General features: G+C 41.7%; 2 long non-coding RNA genes across 8 annotated transcripts in view; one reads left to right on the top strand and one right to left on the bottom strand.

The window, feature by feature from the left end:
* Positions 1-21857, top strand: part of LOC147756953 (uncharacterized) — a 126574-nt gene that overhangs the window by 2651 nt on the left and 102066 nt on the right. For 2 of the 7 annotated variants that reach the window (XR_015324269.1, XR_015324268.1), the window contains exon 3: positions 3524-4069. The exons of 4 other annotated variants lie outside the window; for them this stretch is intronic. This is a non-coding gene — a long non-coding RNA (uncharacterized LOC147756953). Of the gene's footprint in view, positions 1-3523; positions 4070-9562; positions 10926-21857 lie in introns of those variants that run through there. One more of the 7 variants, XR_015324274.1, reaches the window with a different exon arrangement.
* LOC147756955 (uncharacterized) lies at positions 12609-14848 on the bottom strand. The gene is made up of 2 exons (XR_015324281.1): positions 14713-14848; positions 12609-13623 (listed from the first exon to the last, which is right to left on the bottom strand). It is a non-coding gene; the product is annotated as an uncharacterized LOC147756955 (long non-coding RNA).

Raw genomic sequence — 21857 nt, 5'->3', positions numbered from 1 at the left:
CAAGAGTGGTATAAGTGCGAATGTCCGACGAAAGAATTCGCCATTTCAATCAAGAATGACATAAATTACTATATATTCGGCTTCACATAACTACATGATGACCAGGAGAAGCAAAAGCCGCCCAAGATTAAATAATTCGACAATACCCCATCATGGAAGTAAGAACTTCTAGATTGAACAAAGAGAGCCAGTCGGTCGATGGTTTTATAGAACAACTGCGCCGCGTATCGTAGTCAAGCAATGGTCGACAACTTAAACTAAATGCTCCAACAAATAGCAAAATATGGCGGAATGAAATTATCAATTGTTTTTTGTCGTCTCCATCTTTTTGTCGCTGTTGTTGTTAATGCTGATATCGAAGTTCGGTCGTTGTCGTTGCCCTTTAATTTAAACTCTGTCAGAAGTGAAGACATATTTGATAGCCAATGGAAGGTGATTCTGTGGCAAAAAGAAGCTTCTGCAAGTCACCGCAGTATATATGTATATGTATGATACAAAGTCTCTCGAATCTGGCGATTTCTGAAGTCAAATATTTCTTTTTTACAAATTTGAGTTAGTACAATTATCTTATTATGTGTTAGAAATACTGCCATTTATATTTTGCACACTTAGCGCTCCGGCGACTCCTGGACAGCCATATAACTATTATTCATGTTCCCGTGTAATTTCTTTATGTATGGCTTCTCAAAGTGAGTCGATAATAGGACATGCCTGTTTACTGGTTACCCTTTTTAGGGAACGGAAGGTTGCGTAGTCGTACGGACTTATATCTGAAGAATGGACCGGTTAAAGTTACCGTCGGATACTCCTTTACTCAATCCAGAAAGTAATTGAGGCATGGCGGTAAGGTCTAGCCGCGCAAATGGCCCATGGGTCTCTTGAGGAAATACAGATATCGGGCTGCATTCATTGTTTCATTTTCGTTGAGTATCTCAGAGTAGCAGATGTCCCTGATGTCCATTGCCAGTGCTAGTAGCACCTTGAGTCCAAATTTATTCGATACTGCCACTGAACTCGATGTCTCTCCCGGGGGACACCGGTCTCTCGCCTGGTCGCTCTCCGACTCGCAGTAGACACTGAACCATGTTTCGTATGTGGCGATCGTATGCTCCAGGTAATTTTTTTTTATAAATTAAAATATAAGTTGAGCAATTTTTTTACTCGCTTTCCACATTTCAAGTATTTGACTTGCATTCCTATGACACGCTACATGCGGAATGCCAGCCTTGGTGGACGGCCCCGTTTTTGTAAAAATCCACCTCGATTGCGGCGGTGATTTCTTGTCCTTCGGGTCTCGACATCGGGTCACCTTTTTGTTAAGCTTCAACACCTCGATCTCCGTTCATAAAATGCTTGCACCGTTCACGTACTTTACTGTAATTATTAAGCCCTTGCCTGATGCCTTCAATAATTTTTAATGAATTTGCTCTGCGTTGTAGCCTTTTAAAGATGAAAACCTAACCGCTAACGGTGAAGTTTCGAGACTAAAAAACGTTTTTCCTTCTGCACTCATTCTCTGTTAGACTAAACTGAACCGGTTTTCACTTGCAAGTTTCTACTGGAGACTGAACTATTTACCAGAAAATGTTTGTTATCCGCGCAAAGTTTCAAAATTATTTATCGAGATCGCTTGTAACAGCCTAATATATAGGTATAGCGAAACTGTGCGAAAGCTATTGAAGCTGCAGCTATCCGCTAATCTTTTAACTTAGTCTCTATTGAAAATTCAAGTTTGTTTCCATTCAGTATGTTCGCCTTTTCATCAGCTATCTATTCAACCTTGCCACGACCTTATAAAACATTGCGGAAAAGACAAATTCAGGGATATCCCGACGCCAGGGCCACAAAAACGAGGTAGGGGCTTTGAAACACAAGCTAGTGAATGGGCAACCGCAAGCGGATTATCAGTTCGATGTGCAAATACGTTACAAGGCGTTGAGTGATGAGCACAAGAACACACAAAGTGTTATCACGATGCTATCCCAATATACTTGTATACTAGCTTAAACATCTGGCTGAAACCTAAAAGTGTTCACGTAGCGATATATGGGGACGATTTTGAGCACGTTGTTTACGATACGGTATTCTCGTATCACTGTACTTTCAATTAGTAACAAAATTACGCGTTCAATATGAAAAAATCCAAAAGCACACTTGGGAATCAAGCACGAGACTTACCTCCCTCGCCGTAACTACCTCCATAAAATATAATCGATCTATGGAAGACAACGCCCCCCAAATGAATGATGCGTATACATATAGTATAGATCAGACCTCCTTTTAATTCCTTGTCGTTAGTATCCTCGTCATCATTGCAGCTACATATTATGTTATTTCGTTTTTGTTAAACTACGGCGCTCACTCAAAACTAAGTATCGGTAGGCTTTTGAGCGAGCAATCACCAAATTCAGCTGTTTGGCTTGGACAGAAAGATGGGAGCAGAGCTAAACCTACTTAACCCTTCGGGGCCCCTGCGTTTGTAGAGGTCGACAGAGAGACCCCATCAGTGGCGATGGGGCTCCCAGTAATTGGCAGCACCGTCCGATCAACCCATTGACTGTGCAGTCATCTAACGCTCGCGGCGTCGCCCAGCAAACAAGACAGCTGCGGTTGCGACGCTTGGCACTAGAAGCATGCACGCTGCAACTGACGCGCGCGTCGGCCGTGTACCCAGCACAGGCAAATCCACACTCGAGCAATAACACATACAGTAGCTGAGCCTACGCTGAGAAAGACAGATGAATAGACAGGCATAGAAACAGACGTCCGTAGGATTCATTTCAGCCCATTTCACTTGGAACAGGGTCGTCGTCGTCGTCGTCGATGGGTCAGAGGGAAGCCGACGACTTGGGTGAGTTAGATGATGACGGCAAATAGCAGCCAGCAAGTCAGAGTAAAAGGAGGGCCTCCAAAGCCCCATTGATGTAGAAGGCATACATATGAATCTGCACACAGGCGCATATACAAGCAGACACTCACGTGCCACAACACGTAACGTAGTGGAATCAACAAGGGCAACAGTGCCTGCAGTGGTTAATGGACAACGAGACGTTTGTTGTTTCGTTCATAGTGAAAATGCACACATATTATATATACGGACACATAGTCAAATCAACGGACTGAACCAAGTTGCGCCACAGACAGCTTGTAATGTTTCTTCACTTCTCTCATCATAGAGGAAAAAACGAAAAAAGCAACGAACTACGGAAACAGAACGAAAGAAGACCACGGCTGCCGAGCCTCGTATAGCCCCTATGTTCGCTATCGCCTTTTTCATGCGGCTGCGAATTCGCGCAGGAAACGGCGCCAACCAGGTCGTTCCTGAAGCCGATCCTGAGCAGCAGCAGCAGCAGCGATTGTACAATATGTTCTTATGTTCCGCACCACGACATTGTGCTACTATATGTTATGTCGCTTGCCTCATGGCAACAGTCTATTCTGTTTGTGCGTGTGTGTGTGTGTGTGTGTACTCATTTGTATATAAGTCTATATGACGTTGCCTATTTTTGGCTATTGTCTGTAGGTATGTCCATGATGATGACGATCAGAAGCAGCAGCTAGAGCGACACGGTCGTGACGACAATCTTGATGATGGCGATGCAGTTGATTGTTGCATGGGGGCAGGCAACAGTGACATCTTATGTGACGGCAGCAAGCGCAGAGCCGTAAATTAGGCAGTAGGTCGAACCTAAATAGCAGAAGAATAGAAAAAGAGAAGCTAAACAACAAAAACAGCAACGATAGCTAAAAAACAACAAGAGGAAGACGTTTGCTATACCTAGCCAGTCACAACGGGCGCCATTCGATCCGTCGTTCGGCCTCCTTACTATTACAGTCATCATCACTGTGGCTCACTCTAGCCACGCTCAAATGACGACGTCGGCCAAAAGGAACCGAGTCTAGCTAACCTGAGCTGGGGCAGCAGCGATCCTTCGTCCGTCTACGAATGACGATCGGCCGGGTAACGGCAGGCTGCCGTGGACGAGGCGACTCAGAGCGGAATTGTTATGGAGAGGCCCCGACCAGAAACAACACCAAAGTGAAGAACAGAAGTAGCAACAACATTAACGTAAGTAGTGCACGTTTTCCTATGGCTCAAAGCGATACTGCGTCAGCACCAAGGTTCACTAGGACGGCGGACACAAACGGTAAATAGCTAATCTGGCTCATGAGAATGCGGCCAAGAGCTTAACTGAGCGCAGGTGGGCTACGGCCAGGAGCGTAGCAAGCGCCGCGAGCGTCCAAACTAGCGCACTAACACATGTGTACGGAGTGAGAGAATGGACGAGGAAGGTGGAGACCTTTGCGTGCTGCTGATTCTAAGCGAATGGCCAAATAACACAAACACACACACACACTGACTCATACGCAAATACACACAAATAACAAGACGCAATGCTATGACGACTCTGATGCTGCTAACCCATAGACGGCCATATGGAGTATTGTTGAGTAAGAATTATTTATCCGCGAACATCTGCGTAGTCTACCGTTATGGGACTGTTTGAGAAAGCAAATCGGCAGATAAACGCATTCACTAGGGAAACGCGACCGAATAGAAAGGACGACACCGAGTAAATCTAGCGTCATCGTTGGAGGGATAGATCTAAATTACGATAATGAGAGTGCATCATATTTTAATGAGAGATTTTCAACCTGGTTGGGTGTTTTGTAAAAATGATAGAAGAGTTTTGCCGCTGGAAACAGCATGCATGTAGGATACACCAAGTTTATGTTACAGAAACGAAACAAAAACTAGTTAGACTCAAGGTCAGATAAGGCGTTTAAAATTCAAACATTAACGGGTATTATGATTGTGTGCGTAGGGCCTGAAATGATCAAGCGTTCCGCCCTTTTAGGCCGGCTAAATGTTTACATCTTAGCCTATTAGGCACTGTCGTTATTTTTAATTAATTAGCATCAAATACGAACCATTCCCATAGTCAACGGTGCAATTGAAACATTTGACCTGCTGCTACAAGTATCAAAACGTATGTTTATTAACTAAAACTGAGAAAAATCATTTACTTGTGATATTTACGGAAAAGGATAATGTTCACACGGTACGAACGCCCATAATTCACCCCAACCGTCGACCACGAGACTGATTTTTTATTTAATTCTTCTGGCTGTGCATAAAATTTATCAGACAACCACGGATGGGGACGTATCGTATGTAGTCTAAACAGCCATTTTGCAAAAAAGGCAAACGAAGTGTATATAAATTAAAATTTAATATGCAAATACAAACAGAAACGGGTCCCCATGGATGCATTTAGCGTACAAGCGAATTCGACGTACAACGATAGCCACTGCTCGGGATTTGTTTCAATGTGGCAGCGTTGGTAAGTTATTACGATAGCTACCCAATGACGATTAGTATAAAAAAAAAAGAATTCGACGACCATTAAAACGAAAGTCGGAAGTGTTAACGCCGGACAAAAACTACACGTATGTCGTCCCTGTAAAATTATAGCATATCTAATATATCGGAATGGTGCACATTGGTGCCACTATAAAGATAGTCTGTGTGAGAATGGCCACGATAAATTTAACTAAAGATACAGGGTGACCGTGATGATATGTGCAAGAAGACAGAGGAGCTAAGCTAAGCACACATATATATCTGTGTGTATATAAAGCATGAACAATATTTATTTAGGCGTCCAACTAAGAGCCCATATATGAATACGTACATCGACAGATCTTCCATATTGCATCTGTGCTAAGATATCTCGATGCAGCCATTAGCGTCCTAGCGCGAATAGTTGTGATACGTATAATATAATTTATAACTGTGGTTATTATAATTATACGGTTGTTGTAAACGTGTTTTCTAGCCGAAGTCGTCGTACGGCTGGTACCACAACCGTTATTTCTACTCCTATACGAAGATTAAACAGCGGGGTAATAAAAATCGCATGTTCATGTGATCGTTTGTAATGTGGCCGATTAATCTCATGCGCCTAGGAAAAGGCTAGTAGTAGGGGCTGATGCAGAAAACGAAGTAGGAATAAGTGAAAATGTAAGTAATCAGCTTCATGCCCGTGCACGCATGCAGCCGTAAGAGGAAGAGCAGCAGTAACAATAACCAGCAGCTTCTGCCTCAGCGATTGTCAACAAGCGTTCCTTCGACGACTCCTGGCGCCGGGTCGCAATGGTGATTCGACTGGTCAGTTCTCAATGAGGTTTTAATGGGAAGCTAGCGCGTCTGCCCAGTTCTTGTATTGCAAGGGGAAACCAGAAGTACAATACTTCTATATGATGGGCAGGTTGCCGACGGTAGGCGCTGGTTAATAACTAACGGTAAGCATAGTAGATTCCATTCAAATCTAAGGTGTTCTTGCCGCTCGATATGATTCAAGGGCTTATGGTCTAAAAGTAGAATCCCTTCCGCTGCTTTAGCCGTTTTTCAATCGCTAGCAGCGTTAACAATCGCGCCAACAGCCTCGATAAAGATCGACGACGCCAATATTTTTGCGTGGCAATTCGAATAGAAATCGTCGCTGCTGTTGGACGCATTGCACAGCGCCGTAGACTCAGTAACGGCAACAGCAGCTGGCCATATGATCGCCGGATTTTGTGCTGTGACGTAATTTGCGTGTATCCGTTTGCAATTGTCCGTACAAGCGTCTTTTCATGCATATCTTTTAGTTGGTGCCTACGATGGTTACTATCACTGAGCCATTTGATGATGCTAAAGTAATGTTAAGCGATCAAAAGCATTAACGTACGTGCTGCGACACGCTCATGCATCCCATACGACCACAAACGAAATGTATTAACGGACAAATAGAAATATATATCGCGGCACCGAATCAGGACACCGCCGTTACCACTACTACAATTAGCTCTAGCAGTACTACTCGACAGCTAAAAAAAAAAGACACGTATGTGTGCATTCATTAAGCAAATGTATCGTGCAATACCCCAACACATATGCCTCTCTAACGCCCCTTGTATTATCATCTACTATTATATATCAAAAAGAAAATAGGCATTTTTCTTCAAAAAGGCAGTGGTAGTTATTGTTGTCTTGTGTTGCCGTAATAACTGTCCTAGAACTAAACTATTATGACATGCTCACTTGTGACGATAGACAACGAAGGCTATGCAGTCGACCGTCAACCCTTCACGCGTGGCCAATTGACAACACAATCTATCTTCGATTCTGACCGTTGCTTAAATAGTGGCGAGCACTCCGTGTGTGCTTACGTGCTCTACCTAGCGACAGACTAGAATAGCGTGCGTGCATAGATGTCTGCTCATCAATATGCATGTGTAGGCTAGACAACAAAACGAATAATAGATCAAACTTAAGTCAGGTGCGTACCGGAATATAGGGAAAATCGAATTTGTCCTCGGTATACTTCGACCTGACAATTAATCGTTGTGACAGCTTACTCGATACGCAAACGGCGTGCAGTGTTTGAATACTTCTTTCTTGGTCCTTTCGTCCCATAAGCAAAATCAGCCAGATACTGTTTACTCTTTCGTTCACCCGGTAAGCTATATACAGCAAGAGCGTTAGCGAACAAACAAAAACTACTGCGGCCGCCATACAGAAATCGCTGCCTTCAACGAAAGTCGATTGACTGGACAACTAATCGATGTTTAATCTATCAATAGCACACGTAGCTATAGCTCACTCGCTTATTGTCTGCAAAAATATCGTTGACATTGCCGCCGCTACCCCGTTCGAACGTCGACGCTAAACTGAGTGCAGTGTGCACGTCCTTTCCATACCGGCTACTCTCAGTCTATTCTTGACGTGATCAACCGCGCGGCTGTGCCTCTGTGCGTCTTTCTGATTTTCTCTCCCTTGGTGAGGTACCTGAAGCGGATCCGTTCGTGGATTCATACACAGACACGTAGTCATTCACAAATTTACACGTAGCGCCGAAACACAATGCACCATTTTGGTAATAACCGGGCGATAGAGTCAGCACATTATGCTGGTACGAAGTCCATTTCTGCCTATAAGCTATTGTTGAAGCTATTGTTTGTGCTGTCGCTTCGAGGAGGCGACGTAGCACGAAGACTATTGCGGATGGGGCTGCAAGTTCCGCTGATGCCGTAATGTGAAGCGCATGTGATATACGGCATTTTACGTAATTGACAATACGGCAATCAGATTCCCATTTATTGTAGACTTGCGTGGCTTACTTGAAAGGAACAGTAAGCAATTGAAACAAAGAAGAATAGCGTAGTTACTACTTAACGGCTAAATACTGGTAGCGAATTAGACAAATCGAAATCTGCATGACTGGGGTGAGGACGTACACAATAAAAGCGAGTGCAGTGTGCAGAAACGACATGTCTCTAACACTGTTAAATCTCGTCTAGACAGATTTGATCGACGACGGCCAGTACGCTTTCGAGATAGAACTCAACACATGTCATAGATAGCTCTATACAAATGGATCGACGATTTTATGTGGAAAACAGCAGACAGATCCATAAATCGATTTATACCGTCATCGAGCCAGCGTTGATGATGCGAACAGAATCGTGAATCATCGTTATAACGGCACGAGTGAGAACCTGTCCGAGCTTGGTGTCGCGCACTGAGTGACGTGGCTTCATCTGTCGCCCGTCCAGGCCTAGTAACATATCATCCTTACATACAGACACAGACACGCGAACAGTTTGAAACATTAATAGTGCTTGTAGACAACGGACGCATTCATGGAGTGCGTCAGACAGCAGTTAGAAGAGTAAGCGCCGTCGCCGATACTACTGTAGACAGGAAGACAGGGGAACCAAACTACTATAACGCGACGTCAGCCGTGTCAGAAGCAGCGACGGTGGCAACGAGCAGAAGAAGGCCAACAACGGCATAAAAAGCCCAGAAAACTTACTCATCTAACAGCAGCAGCAGCAGCAGCAAATGAACACTCTGTAAGCGATTTTCCATTTGCGTGTCGTCTGGTTCCGTTCCATATGGTTAGAACACTGTGCATGTGGTCAAATACGTGTCTAAGTAGCACATGTCTATCAGGAACAATGCCACAATGCTTGCCCAAATGTAAAAATCACCGACTGGCTCGCACGGAACAATGGTTAATGCTGCGGACATTCGGGACGGCGCAGGCCAATATATATATATATAATAAACTGTGGTCAGTGTAGTGCTAACCAAAAATAACTTACACATGATGCTGCACTGACAAGTTTAAATACTTTTTTTTTTAGTTATGAACGCATACTACATGATACGTATGACAGTTTCAAGCCGAAAAACTACTATCTTGTAAATCAATTGAAAACGTATCTGCAAGCTCATGGATATACCCTCAATGTGTGGTACAGGAAATAATAATACACCATTGTTGCCAATATTGTTTTTGCTAAAATGAATTGTCAGTTATTATTAATGCAAACATTTATGTTTTCGAATATATCGGCAAACGGTATGGATTTATCGATAGTAGTGCATACGGCAAACAAGTCTCCGATAAATGATCTACTGCTACCCTAATCGTCGATGGAGCGTATTTAAACGAAGAGCCTAGACGTTAACTAAGTCGGTCCTTATTGTTGATTTCGTAACACGCAACAGATCCGGCGATTGACGACCTACTCGTTCGTGTGTGCCTGTTTAGTTCCTTTGAACGCCCTGTCGTTGCAGGCCAAGTAACGACCGCATCAAACTAGGTCGGCAAGGCGCAACGCAACGAAATTTCCACCCGGATCCAGTGTGACGACTTGCAATACGATCTGGCGCATCTAGGCATCAATCCGAATCTTTTCTGCTGTTCGCAGACAGATGCACTTCGAACGGGCTTCTCCTACAAAACCCCCAAACCATCATAAGAACAACGACCTGCTTCATTAAAGTTGGGAGACTCACGCGACAAAAGAAAATTGACAGGCCAACAATTTAGCGATTTTCCCTTGACGACGGATCCAGGTTCTGCCAATTGTTGCGTCGCCAGAATGGTGTTTATAGAATTGCGAACGAAGATTCACCACTTTAATCGTAGATAATACAAATGTTTGTATATTATACCTTTACATTGGGCTAATGCAATCGTGGACTCGCATAACGATACGAAGAGTAGGCGAAACGGAAGCCGCGGAATCATAGAAAACTAGGCAGTATCTCATAGCAGTTTCTAAATAGAAACTAAGAGAGTCAATCAATGAGCTTTAAAAGAAAATGCTGGCGCAGCGTAATAATAACAACCATTCACCAATTGGAGTAAGTGCTATAATACATAGCAGAAACCAGTGAGTACTTGAAATTATCAATACTTTTCTGTCTTTTCGATTTTTTTGCCGCTGTTATTATTAACGCTAATGGTAATGTTATCAATTCTATGGTTGTTGTTGTCGTCGTCCATTGGTTTAGCTCTTTGAGAACCGAAAACATCCTTGATGGCCAGTGGGAGGTGATTTGTTGGCAAAAGGAAGCTTTCGCAAGCCACTAGTTTTTATATATATAGATATACACTTGTGCGTATGTTTCTATATATCTATATATATATAGGTAGTTCGTTCTCATCGTCCACAGTATCAACATCGTCGCCCGCACGCTGCGTCATGAATCTGCGACTGCCATTTCAAATGGAGCTAAACAGATAGACGACAGACGAAGCCGACCGAATCAAGCCTAAATAAATTTTTGCATAAATTTACATTAGATTGGCTGTCACGGGCTCGTTCGTAAAAACAGTGCCAATAGATTGGATGGACGAATAGTTTACGGCTCGAAGTTATAGTCAAAGATGTAACGAAATTGCAAACGAACGCGTAGTTGTGACTGTTTCTAAGAACAGATATTCAAGCTTGTACAACTCTATGGTTGACAACGCCTGTAAGTACATGGGCATATAGGCACACGTAGATAGACAGACAGATAAACATGTATGCACATTTTAATAAAGAACAGCGATATTGGTATCTTGTGTCGTCTACAACTAGCGAATTTAGCAATTCCTGTGAATTAGAATCGTGCTCATCCTGTTAATGATCTTGCCAATATAATCCTAAACAGCCCTACAAGACAGCAGAACTAGCCACAACAAAAGGGTGATCACTTTTGCGTTTCATAATCAGATTTCGGTATACGTGCTTGTTATAATATATTTATAAGGTGACAAAGATATCCATTTTCCCAAACGGCGTCGAGCGTTCAGCAACGAAAAACCGATAAATTCAAATACCGACCTTTATTCCCGCCTTTCCATTTGTCCTTCCGGCAGTGCCCGCAAGATGACCATTGATAGTGTAACACCTTTATATATATATATATATATATATATATATATATATATATATATATATAGCAAAGCTAGTACAACTGTTACAACACGTAAGTGATCCTTAAAGAAGAACGGAAGAATGCACATTCGTATTTACTTTATCACCGTTCGTCGACTGGTGCCGAACTCAGGGTAACAGAATATAATCAACTAGGACTACTAGGATAGGAAAACTATCCATTCCTACATATATAACCAGTAATTCACAGTTAACGCATACGAAATATGCATATAGTCAGTCATACGTAAAGTTGAACCATATAGCAACCCAAAACGTGCGGTCAAAAAACAGCCCACTAAGATGAATATCGCCTGTTATTGCACGCTTCAATTTAAATTAAGCATGGAACATGCAGATAGTCTACCTTGACTGTACCTGTTGTCACATTGGGTTTTGAACTACATACAATACACCTCTATTAAATATGATACCACACTGACACGTTCTCTCTGCATGAGATTTACCAGTTTCGTACATTGTAAGCAGCAACCCGCCTCGTAAAAGAGGAAATAAACTAGATGTTTTGTCTGATATCAGTGAATTTAGTGAATTGTCTTCTATTGAAAAAAAGAGCTCAAGTATCGCCCATTCCACTGATACTTATTGACTGGCGTTAGCCCATGACTCCCTTCAGCCTTCAGCTGATTACCGCTTCTAGCCATCGTAATTAATATCATAACTAGCTTATGTGCTACGGTACATAAAATAGGTACATGTAATCTTGTTTGTTAGACACACGTTCCCTCTTGTCATCAGCATTTTATGGTGCTCCCTTCAATCAATGCCCTGGAACAGAATCGTCGCAGGTTACATTTCGAAGTTTTGAGACTTTTCATTTCTGCTGGCTTGTTGTGTTTAGTAGATCGCTTTATCGTTCATTTCATTTACTTATAATTACCTTCTCAAAAAGATTCGCGTGTCTGTTGCACTGCTGGAAGAAGCGTAAAATAATCTTTTTACGTAACACACGCCTGATAGATCTGTTCATCGCTTCTGGTACGTAATACGCTTCTGAACGAAATGAACAGGCTACTTATCTGCGCTGGACGAGGGATCCTTTGAAAAACGTTTGTGCTGTCAAGAAGAAGCATTTGACAACAAAAGTAGAAAGCAATTTGATTTACGTGATGCCAGAGAGCAGAAAAATTGATAGAGAGAAAACTGTGCGACCATGTAAGAAATGACTAAATAAAATATTGTATCACGTACAGACTGCATGTACGTGATACACGTACATGGAACGTTGTCTATACAAATCTGTAAAAACTAGTCAGAATTGACCCGTAAGTTCATCTACCTCCGACTAATACTCTAAGTAAGTAAGTAAGTAAGTAAGTAAGTAAGTTTGCGGATTACGAGTAGCAGTTCTATTACTTGGGAACATTTCCTCTCACTTATCTTCAAAACGTCGAGACAAACCTACTTATATAGATATATATGTATATACTGAGCCAGTGTTCTCAATACGCTCCGACACAGACATAAATACAACTCATAAGCACTGCCTATCTTGAATGTAGGCCATACGGAAGTTGTAGGCAGGAAAACATGTCAATAGTAACAATGGCGGACTCCCTCGAAAAAGATGGCTACCTTGCGCTTCCACATCATTCCCTTTTTTAGCCAGAAGCCAGCCAACATCAAAGCCCGGCCCGGCAATGCATTTCAGCATATACGCACACATTAAAAAAGCAACACAACCCTTGTTATTATTGGCTCGCTTTTCCCTAATGTGGAAAATGTTTCCAGGGGGTATGAGTGTCTCATAATTTATCTTTGGTAACGGTAATGATACTGATATATATGTAGCACGTATACAATTTTGCTCAGAAATAACTGCGTCGTTTGGGTTACAGGCCACTGGATGGTCGTTTGTTACTTGGCAAAACGTTTTGTTTTGGCAAAAAGAGCAAGATTTCTGCTATACATAGATAAAATATGCAATCATCTGATATAAATAAATAGGGGTTAAAGGGTTTTGAAGACGATCCTTATTTGGGAAGGCGTATGACAACGATCGCAGAGGAGAACGTAATGTTTCTTACGATTTTTTTCGATCGTCATGAAATCGTTTACTATTAGCTTGTGCCATTCGGCTTTACGGTCACGAAAGGATGCTATCCAGAAGTTTTAAGGGGATTGCACGAGTGTGTGCGACGCAAGAGACCAGAACTCCAGCACAAGTTCTGGGTTTTTTTTATCGCGCCAATGCGAAGACCCACAGTTCTCTACTCGTATAGCAGTTTTCGCTGAAAAACCTGATGTGTGTCACTTTAAACTCCGTATTTACAGGCTTAGTTCCGACTTCTCCCATGCGAGTTTTTCCTGTCCCTAAAACTTGTGAAGACTAAACCTCTGAAAGTTTAAAGGGAAACGGTTCGGCACGTTAGTAGGAATGAAAGAAAAATCAATAGCCGAGCTAAGGACTAGCCTAATAATCGATTCTGAGGACTGGAAAAAGAGGTGGCGTAGGCTGGTGATATTCGGCAAATTGTACTCTAAAAGGTACAACTAAAACGACGATCTAACAAATATTTATCATCCAGAAACAAATGACCCATTCATTTTCGAATATAGGGTTAAACATAAAATTCTATTGTGAAATTTGTGTTGGAAAATACGTTCTACTGTCGCTAGAAAAATTTACAATATGAAAATTGTGTGTTGCGAGTGTGGAAACGTTACTAATAACGTAAATAATAACGTTAACATATATAATAATAACAAACTCTAAATTGTATTGATATCCTTACGAGTCCCTAGCTAACTAACTCACACACTTCGTCATTTGTACCTAAAAAAACTATTTCACTATGTATAGCACATAGGCAAATTCTAGAAAAGCATTTTATTCACTAGGAGTAGTAGATTTAAGTTGATTGTAGAAGAACTATTCACTGCTATTGTCTGCTACCGTTCACTTTTTGATAGAGGCAGTAGATCACTGTTCGAACTGGCGCGTCTCGGTGCTATCAAATGTTTAATTGCGGCATTCTATCTACATTTACAAAAAATTGCCCCATATACACATACGTAACTCTCATACATACATATATATCACTATTGTTTGTAGAAAAAGAATGTCATATACATTGCTATCACCCACATCACACCCAGATTCGAAACGTAGGTAAACATCGTCCGACTGATATGAGATATCAAGAGATATATTACCTGCTTCGTCGACCCTTCATTTCATTGCGTCAATAGTATAGCTAAACGAATACAAGTGAAAATGTCTTTCTTCGAAATTGCCTATATATATATATATACAGTTTCGAGGTTGTGCTGTTCAATGGAGATAACTAATTGTCAATCATGTGCACACATTGTTTGCCATTCCCCTATGAGAACTAAGTAGTCAGCAAGAGAACGATAATCTAGTTGAATGTATTTGAATTTCTGTTTTAGTCGCTTTCAGTCAATAGCAGGCTCGTGACTGACCTGAACTCTCCAATCACTTTACGATCGGCTTGTATGACGCGCACAGCCGCCATTCACGAATCATGATAATACTAACAGACACGAACAGCGGCTACGATGGCGGGGTAATGAACAGTTGTCATATGTTACAGTTAACTGGAATAGCATTCGAACCACAATGGACTTTCCATTTGTTATGTATTGCTCGTTTCGCTCGACCTGTGAAAATATTGTGTTCTTAATGTTGACATCGTACAGCTTCGGGATGACCTGAAGTTAGAGACTTTAAATTCGGTGTTTCTTTCCTCTCTATTTGTGTGCTTCCTTTTCTGCGAAAAAAAGATGAACGGACCGAATGTGTGTGAGGGTTAGAAAGGGTTTACGAATTGCACACGTACGTGACAGGCACTTTAAGTAGTTAGGTTGCGCCTTAATTGAGATACTTGTCATTGCCGCCGTCGTCGCTTTGTCGTGGCTGTCGTCGTTATTGGCTGCTGTCCGTGCTGTCGCCAGTACACAGCCTAGCGTATGGATCGGCGTTGTACGTTTATCGAGAAGTACGAGCGAACGAGTGGCAGAAAAATGAAGAGGGGTCATGTGTTTTAAAGAGAGAAGATTATGCTTTGGCAAGCAACGCCAACAGCACGCGTTGTTGCAACAGGAACAGTAATCGAAGTGTCGGAAGCTGTTGAAGCCGTTGTAGTATCATATACGTAAGAATTGATAGTGCTATCGGTGATGCAGGTTGTGCGAAAGGAAAAACCTGCTGGCCGACAAGGTGGAAGAATCTCGTCATGTTAGCGCCATTTTTGATAGATGGACAACCGAACCGAACGGTGCTTCGATAAGAGGGCGAACGGTGGTGCCAATAAATTTAGCTAACACTCGACTGTTACTTGACTGCTATACAGGCACCAGATTCAGCTAGACGACGAAGTGTCATCAAAAAAAAGCATCAGCGAAGATTGGCATCTTCTTCAACGCCTCAATGCTGTTGCTCACATATGGCTTTTTTGTTAGGCCACCTCTACGACCAATATTATGACCGATTGATGAGCGAACAGAAAATAAGAAGCGAATTGCCAGCAACTACATCTAGCATAGTATAACCTATGTTTTTCATCAGTGCTTCACCGGCACTGTAACGTCCGAATGAATGACATCGGAAGCATAGCGCGTATCCGACTTGGCTTTCTCAAGCGGTCTCAGCAGCTATAGCCGCTTGCCCCGCTGGCTACGGGTTTTAAGAACCTGGTTTCCTATCAACACTTCGCCATCACACGCTCTGACAACGTTCCGCAACATTACCCAGATGTGCAAGGTGGTCGAACTGTGAACGCGCTTCATGGCAATTACGCTACCAAAGCCTGAGTTGAACTAAAATAAGTAAATACAAGTATAGCCATAGTGTTCTATATGAATACTGCTATAATAATAATAATAATGACGTTAATAAACGTCACAGCAGCGGTCGCACACAGCGCTGCTTTCGGAATCCCAACAGGTTTTTTTTCTCCCTGTTACCTCAATGCACGGTAATAAATTCGATTTTGTTTTCGCCGAGTTATGTGACTTTGCACTTCGCCTCGTCGTCATGGCGGCCAAGGCTGTGGGGAGACTACCGATGCTATGCCACTCACCGTCTATTGCAAACCTCCTTTCGAGGATCAGCCACAACCGCGACTGTTCCTGGCAGGAGCATTAGATCGAACTTTATGATGTACATGTTAGTAATTAGTCTACGGAATATTGGACGACTTACGAAGAATCTTGTTCGTATAGTGAAAAGAACTTCACGCATTTAATTAGAAAAAAAAATTATGGTGAACGATTTGTTTTTCTGGCAGGTTAAAGGAAAACAGCTCCGTTATGTACTCTTGGATATAATTAATCCAGCTTGTTTATACACAGTAATAAAATAGTGAAAATGTTTGTTGTTGAGCGCCTTTTCCATAACAAGAAGTTACTTTAGTAAGTACACTTGCAAGATAAATTTATCGTGTAAACGTCGGCTAGCTCACTAGTGGTAATAATCATAATAATGCGAAAAGCCACCTGAGGTACGACTTGACTTGACCCTTATAAATAAATGTCGCTTTCGTACAATGAGGGTTCTATACATTTTTTTCGATGATGGCGGTCAGAACAGATAGTATTACGCCTCTACTGAAGTACTTGTTCTAACGTCATTTCCTAATTCAGTCTCATCAATATGCGAATTTTTCAGTTATAGCACACACAAATCTTTATTAATGTATGTTACTAGATATCGTAAAATGCCCCCCTTGTGGCTGCGTTTAGCAGACAAGCCAGCAATTTTTTTTTAGTAATTTTATATACATTTTATGGCTGTAATGGTGACGCACTTCGTAGCAGACGAAGTAGACAATCAATATTAGATCATCAAAGCGGAGCCAACATTTTCTGTAACTTATTGAGTGTCATAATTATGGAAGCAACATTCGGTAAAGTTTTTGTTTCAGAGGTAAATCTGGCTCAATAATTGTACACGTTCTCTATTGCAAGTTACCATATTTGTGTGTGCTGATATTGAAGGCTTACGATGTCAAGTAACCAGCTAGAAATTAATTAGCGTAGAGTTACTTATTTTTCTATCATACCCGGCAGTTTTTTTTTTTTAATTTAATAATAAAAGACGCAACGATTTTGGCGAATATGAGTATTTATTTTATGACCCTCGTCGTGACCATATCTTTATTGTACTGCTTGGCTCGTTCAGTGTGCACAGTTGATGGCTGCAGTTATATTTTTAGCTTTAGATCTAAATCATTAGTTATTATAAAAAAAAAAAAAGAGTTATTTAGATGTTTGAATTTATCTGAGACATTTATTGGATACACCTTGTAACGCACGTGCACGCACACATTTATATATATACACATTAGCAAACGTCTGCGTTCAGACGATAGAGTCATAATCGTCGCTAGAGGTAGAAGAAGTCTTTAAATTATGTAGCAGAACTTTAGAACGTTTCTTGCAGTGGGTTAGGCGCAGCTGTTTTCGGCTTGTCTTATTTATTTTTTTTCGGTGATGCTCGGGGATACTAGCTTATCCTCACTACCATTCCCCACAAAGCTGCTTGTTGTTGACGCGTATTGCCTTGTTTGCCTATGTGCGTTTAACTCGTTGGTCAGCGTCGTTTTTGCTGCAACCCGGTTCCAGCTTTGAACACATACATACACGCATGCATGCATGCATGCATGCATGTAGACATACGCACTGCTGTTCAAAGCACGCACATACTCATAACAGTTTCACGCTTCTAGTAGAATATCCAGCAGCTAGTGGGCACATTATTGATGTGAGCCGTTATCCATATCTTCACGGGTGAACTTCCTTCCTAGTCCATCCGTCGGTTCTTAGCGCCCGCTCCGTCTACCCGTTTAGTCGTTCTCTGATAGTCGACGACAAAGTAACAATCATAGCTATAACGAGCGAGGAAAAAAACGAGCGGGCTACGAGACCACGAGAATAACTAAAGAATAACACTAAAGCACAAAAAATACATTTCGCTTCTTCGCGCTGTTTCTTCTTGGCTTTTTTCTGGTTTGTTGATTTTACCGTCAGCGTACCACCCTCCCTATTTCCTTTCATATCTTCCAGCCTCTTCTAACTCTCTTCGTCTTAGCGAACTTCGCTGTTGTTGCAATCGTCTTCCAACATATTGTATACGATTGTGATCGTAACCGATTAGTCGGCGCGACAGTCATCACAGCTGTTACTATTATCATCAGCATTACCAAGAGCAGAGTCGTCATCATCACCAATACTCCCTTATCATTTGCAGAGGAGCTTCGGCTGTTGACAGAAGAACGACAGGTCAGGTGATAGTAGCGGCGAGAGCAAGCAGCAATGACGATGATGAAAACGGAAAAAAACAGACGCCAAACACAAACCAAAGCAGGAAAACGAGCAAAAACAAAAAGACGAAGCGAAAATTACGAAAAACCTGGAAGAGAAACCCGGCATCGCTATTCCAGATTTCTTCGCTGCGGTCGTCGTCGTCGTCGTCCCCGCCGCCGTGTCGCTGAAATTGCAACAGCGTTTGCTTGTTGAGTTCGTTTTCCTTTGTATTTTTCTTCTTTCGTTTTCGCAGATTTTTCTTTTCGAGCAGCAGTGGCGGAAGAAAAATCGTCTACAGAGAGCTGCGACGTGAAGAGCCATAGCAGCAGCACAAGTTTAGTGCTGGTCGCTGCCACTGCTACTGCTGCTGCTGCTGCTGCTGGCATCGGGACAATTGGTTACCACAATTACGTTCCTAACTGCGTCTGCGATAAAGATTCATTGACAGAGAGGGGCAACCTGTGGCAGTAGTAACAACAACATAGTACGTCTTGTCCCAATCGCTCGGTCTTGTTTCTTACCGACGTTCGGCAGCGGTCGTTGCCGCTCCTGTGATCCTTTCTCGTCCCCCGTCCTGGCCGCTGACCGTCGCCAAAGACCGATCGAAGCTGTAGCAGCAGCAGCAGCAGCAGCAGAAGTAAGCGATGGTCTATAATTATGCACTTTTCCAATCATAGAAAGAGCAAACGCCACCAAGGTGGAAGGGGAAAGGAGAACCAACAACAACAAACCAAATTTGTTATTATTATTATTATTATTATTTAGAATAAGTCGGCAATGGCTTGAAAGCTTTGTTTACTTTACACGAATCCAAGCAGAACATTACCTAACGGGAGAGACTGTTAATGGAAACCACGCTGGCATCTTATCCGTTTGGCTCTTCCACTGGCGTATAAAGTTAAACGAATTCGAGCTCAAAAAACGCAAAGCGGACGACGTTCCCTAACGAGATGCTCCATTAGCGAACTTTTACTTGTTAAATATTGCGTATGTTTATGGAATTTTTAGCTGAACGCTGTCTATTTTGATAGGCGAGCGACGGTACAGGATCCTATAACAAGCAGGAGTGCTTAGCTCTGTTTCAATCTTTGGATTTGTTGTTTGATGTAAACAACCACAAAGGCTTACTAAACACGCTGAAAGATATAATGGACACTTAATCTGTATAATTGTAATGCCCATTCAGCATGTTACATGATGTTGGCCCATCAGACAGTTCGGATTTGCTGATAATTATCTGTTTGGAGTCTGCTATTGCTCATTCGAAAGCTGTTTCAATTCTGAACGCGCTGTCCACTGCCTAGCGGCTGCTATCGGCACCTTAAAAAGAGCGATTACGAAAATTATTAAATTTGCCCAAGGTGCTTAATTTAGTAACCAGCTAAGGAAGTATACGATAGCCCAACCGTGAAGGAGCTGATGCATCGAGAAATCCGTTATTTATTGCATTCAGTTCATTGTTTCCATGAATGTGTGTGTGTATGTTTTTTTCTTACTTACTAGAAAAAGCTCTAATATATCGCTGACGCTTATGGTGTTGGCGATTATAATATTAATAAAAATAATAATAAAATTAGGTCACTGAACACAATAGTTCCAGCTGTCAATGGCTCTGTTATCATTCAATTGTCCAACACACTGCTTTCATCCAAATACAAATTTTATCTACGTCTATGCGTTTTAAATAGAACTTTCTTGGACTTTTTATCCTGCACCAGGTTCATGGCCTATGTTGTTTTTTGACTAGATTGCAAAAAGTTGAACGAGCGAATTGGAATAACTTTGGCTGTTTCGAACGGACAAGAAAACTGTTGATTTATCAACGTCAAAACGAACTGCGCGCCCGAGCCTATCGTAGGTCTGACGCCTGTTAAGGACAAGGGTATGCACCACTATTTTTTTCCCTCTCTTTGTTTGGACGGTGGAAACGAATAGCCGACAGGCAAGGTCCGAAATTTCTGTTATTTACAAGGATCGGAGTGTCTTGTCGGTAAAAGTGAACTTCTCGATTTCATTACGAAGTAAGGACAACTTCAAACATAACAACGCCCAAAAAAAGTTTACTTTTTATAAATTTTCCGTGATTGTTTTCGTGTAGAGGGCAGCAGCTTATCTAGAACTAGGAGTATGTCCAATTCTTCAAGTCTGCGAAACTGACTTTTCAAATACGGCAGACACATATTCGAAGCAATAAGTATGATTTTTCAAAATTGCGCATCATAATCAGCCTCTCATATATAAAAGGCTTGACAAACACAAATTAATTTCCCGAGTAATAGTAATTGGTTTTGTCAAATATATTTATCGAGTTTTTAAAAATTTTTTATGATAAAAATCTAGGTGAAAATGACGCCAGATTGCGTCGGGGTCAATTTTTTGTAAGAAAGCGTTAAGAAATAAGGCAATCAATTTAGCGGAAACAATGTTTGTATGATTTGACCCATGTGAGCGATCTTTACTGCCACGATAAATGAAACTGGTACAGTTCGGTCATGCTCACATTGAATTAAACTTAAAATTTTAATAAATGCATAATCATTTCTTTATTAGACCGACAGATCGAGCGGTGACGTGGAAGCCTGAGATTATTTTTTTTTCGGAAATTCTCTATATTTTGTTATAATCATTCTGTCTTGAATAATATTGTATTTTGAACTAGGAACGTGGGCCAATAATGTATGGCTTTTTAGGTTTGTACTTTGAAGATATTGTTACGACCTTCTCTAATAGTTTTGACAAGTCAACGAGATAGAACAGTCGGAAGATTTTTGCTCATGGCAATTGATATTTGTTTGTAAATAGTATCGAGAGCGCAAATTTTCTTATGTGTTTCCATTTGTCCTTTCGTAGCCATGTGCTTGGTAGAACAGTCAATGCGAGTTCGATCAGGCCTTGAGCAGTGATTACAAAGAGAAACGTTAAGGGAGCGAAGAGGGGGAACATGTATAGTAACATCAAGGACGCGACAACAAGCAACCAACGAAACAGTTAAGGCATGTAAAAGTCAAAGAATAATTTCGTCAATATCTCTTTCGTCCGCATCGCCCTCCGACTCTTCGTTAGATGTCCCTAGTTAGATAATTATTCTATGTCGTTGCTTGTGTTTTCCTGTCTCCCGACAAAGTGCAGCTGCTGGTATCGTTGCCGCCATTGGCCTGAGAGAGATGTCCTATCAATTCGCATCGAGAAGTTAGCGGATCGAGCCGCTACCAGGACTGAACCTATGCTATGTTCAACATCCGGATTATAACAGTACATCGATATTATGACTGAAAGGAGTACTTGCTATTAGTTTTTTTCCT

The sequence above is a fragment of the Varroa destructor genome, unplaced genomic scaffold (genome assembly GCF_002443255.2).
Source record: "Varroa destructor unplaced genomic scaffold, Vdes_3.0 BEIS01000003.1, whole genome shotgun sequence".
Lineage (NCBI taxonomy): Eukaryota > Metazoa > Arthropoda > Arachnida > Mesostigmata > Varroidae > Varroa > Varroa destructor.
This window is presented reverse-complemented; position numbering and strand designations above follow the sequence as displayed.